The sequence below is a fragment of the Triticum dicoccoides genome, chromosome 6B (assembly GCF_002162155.2).
Source record: "Triticum dicoccoides isolate Atlit2015 ecotype Zavitan chromosome 6B, WEW_v2.0, whole genome shotgun sequence".
Lineage (NCBI taxonomy): Eukaryota > Viridiplantae > Streptophyta > Magnoliopsida > Poales > Poaceae > Triticum > Triticum dicoccoides.
In genome coordinates, this window is record NC_041391.1 from 370,770,951 (window position 1) to 370,774,650 (window position 3,700).

The window sequence follows — 3,700 nt, forward strand, 5'->3', positions numbered from 1 at the left end:
GTGCTCGTCCTGGCTTGTCGTGCAACGACCCTGAGTGCAATGGGCGATTGGCCCAAGACCCCGGAGTGCTTAGGATGTAGACTGCGGGGACCTCTCTACTGAGCCTAGGTAGGGATGCAACGTGTTGATCTTCTGAGGCCGGGCAATAACCCAAGAAAGTGTGTCTGGCCAGAGTAATCAAGCGTGATGTGAAACGTGGTGCACCCCTGCAGGGAAGATTATCTATTCGAATAGTCATGTGCACTGTAGTCAGACTTGTCCTGATCTATTATAACTAGAAATGGATACTTGAGACATGAGATGGATATGTTGACTCCGGGATTGCTTTCTCGTAGGGAGTTGTGGAAGTGTCTCTGGATGGTACAACATGATTGGTAATTAATATGCTATTCTGTACTCTTCTGGATGGTGCAAGATGCTTGGAGATACTTGAAGGTGCTAGTCTTTGATAGGCTAGGCCTTCCCCTATATTCTGGCAGTTGGCAGTTCAGTCCACAGATACAACCCTTCCATTTGATAACAATGCATACTTTGGATGAGTACTCACGGTTGCTTTGATGCCCCTTTTCCCCCTTATTTCTTCTTTCCGGTTCTTGCAACCAAATGGTGGATCCTAGGAGCCAGATGCCACCCCAGTGGACTACTACTACTACTACCACGAGGGAGCCTACTACAACATGGAGACTGCCGATGACCAAGAGTAGTTGGGAGGTCCCAGGCAGGAGGCCTTGCCTTTTCGATAGTTGCTGCTTTTGTGTTTGCCTTCTTAAGGCATCCTTGTTTAACTGATGTATGTACTCAGATATTGTTGCTTGCCAATGACTCTTGTGTATCGAGCTTTTGTATTCCAGCCCTCGAGGCCCCTGGCTTATAATATAAAGCTTGTATTATTTTGATTGTGTCTAGAGTTGTGTTGTGATATCTTCCCGCGAGTCCCTGATATTGATCGTACACATTTGCATGTATGATTAATGTACGGTTGAATCGGGGGCGTCACAAGTTAGGACCAGAGCCAACTGCCTATAAGAATCCCTTTCCACCTCCTTGGCCGAAGTCGAGTCTAGTCTTTGGAAAACCATTTTACTAACATGGCTGTGTGGCTTACGGGCCCAGGTCGCCAATGGGTGGTATTAGGATCTTTTATTCCTCGTCTATACTCTGAGACTCTGATCTCTCTTCTATTCGTGTTAAATGATTTTGCTAAATATAACATTAGGATCTCTTGATCACATCCACCCAAAGATTTGTATTATGCCTTATTTGATTTATTAGCCAGGATCTACTTCACAATATTCACTGACCACACCATCCTCATATTGAGGGCACCCTGCATTGTCACTTACATATCCCTCACCCCAGTGGTTATCTTCGACGATGATGTACCTTTTCCTATGTCCAATTGTTGTATCCCACCTTTGCGTGCATGCGTGCCGCCTAGTATGTCTAGGATGTTTCTCTTGTCCAAACTCATACGAACATCATGTAATTTGCTCTATATATGTATTTGTATGTCTTAACTGACTACTGCTTTGTATATACTGCGCATTTGGGCACTATTCAGTTTACATAATGAATGACTCCATACACTTGCACCAACCCTTGCCAAACTACCCCCTATTGCATTTAAGCAGGATGGTTAGACCCGCTGGTCATGGCCGCCTGAATACATGGCCGGAATGATACAAAGTTGAGTTGAATCGCTAGTTCATGGAAGGAGTCATGGCTTAGTTCCCATGTCCCAATATGAATCAGCAACCAACCCAGTGACTCTGCAAGACTTTGCGCGTCTAAACCCTATCATCTACCGTGGCTCAAGTCAGCCCTTTGATGCTGATGACGGGCTTCATGACATCACTTTCAAGTTTGAATCTGTTGATGTAGCTTCTGCCAATTGTGTCAACTTCATGGTTTATTACTCGAAAGATCCCACTGCTCAATGGTGGGACAGCCATATGCATTCCTTACCTATTGGAACTACCATTACTTGGCTAGAATTTCAACTTCTGCATTCTGTAGGCCAATGTCGAACCAGCATGGTTAGTCACAACATCCCAGTTTAAAATGAAGGGCTGGAATTCCATGTTTCCCCCAATGTTTAGAAGTCATCCAATATCGACCTCATTCTGGGAATGGAATGGTTGAAAACACATACTGCTTCTATAATTTCTGCCACTAAGACCATCCTTCTACTGCATCCTTCAAGTGAGATAGTAAGCTACCATACTCATCTTGTTCGAAATGCCAAAGCCCTGATTTATTTCTTTAATACCTTAAACGCGTCTCCTCTTGTGAGAATTGAAAATGTTCTAGTCGATTGTGAATTCCAAGATTTCTTTCCAGAAGAACTACCCAGTCCATGACCTTGAAGTTGCTGCAGTTAAATTTGCCCTGAAGTTGTGGCGGCATTTACTTTTTGGTACTCATAGCGGATCTTCACCTATCATCAGAGTCTGAAGTATCTGTTACTCACCTAGATCTAGATCTTCGAAAGTAGCAACGTATGGAAACAATTACAGACTATGACTACGGTATTTCTTATAACCCTGGCAGGACCAGTGTCATAGCCAATGCCCTGCAATGGAGGAGCCAGGAAATTCGTATCAGTGGGGCTGAAGGCTATTAAAACTGGTTGGGGAGGGCCAACTAATAAAAAATAGACTTTTAACAGCAGATAATCACTGATTTTTCACTGTTCATGAACAAATTAGCACTACATCCATATTGTTAGGGGGCCAGGGCCCCTGCTGGTCCCCTGTCTCCGCCACTGATGCCCTGAGTCACAAGTCTTATTGCGACAACCCCAAGGCTTATAAAGCTCAACCCGTGCAAGATGATCTCACTTACAAAGATCATCAGATCCACGTTCTCGTTCAGGCTGAACATCACACCCATCTGAGGGCTATCAAATTTCTTAAAGTTCAGTGGTCAAATCATTATGAAGATGATGCCACTTGGGAACGCGAGGATTGTCTTCGAGATGAATACCTCGTTTTGTTCCCATCTACCTCCTAAAATCTCAGGACGAGATTTCTTGTAGTGGAAGACAATTGTAACCCCCCGATAATCATACTATAGTAGTCTCCCCCTAATGGTGTCCATGTCATCGCGATTACTATGCAAATTGCCATTTATCCAAAAGTCCAAGTCAAATTCAAATTGAAATTTCAAGTCGGAGTAATATTTCTTTAAACGGCAAAACAAAAATGTTCCTTGGGTTGAAAATATTCTCTAACTAATTATCATATAAGAACCAACATCGTCTGAGTATCTAAAATGCCATTAACCTATTTAAACTTGGACGAGAGCATTTAATTTATCCATCAATTTAAGTAGTTGGTGAGACTTTTCCAAATAAATTGAGACCTTGTATGCGGCTTCAAAATCCTACCTAGTAATTGCGTGCAAAGTTGCACCTACAAATAAATTCATTTAGTAGCACAAAATAATGCAAAACTGAGGTAAAACAAAGAACCATAAATTACTAAACAGAAAGGATAGAAACTACTATGGGGCTGGGTCTTATGTATACAGTGCTGGCCCAGCCCAACTTTCCCGGCTCCCTCTTCCCCTGGTCACTCGCCCCCTCATGAATGTCCCAAGCGCGTTCGCTGGCAAGATTGCCACGCATTAGCCATCAGAGCCTCCCCGACGCGGATAAGATCACCCGGCACGTCCCAACCCTAGCCTCCTCCTCAGAACC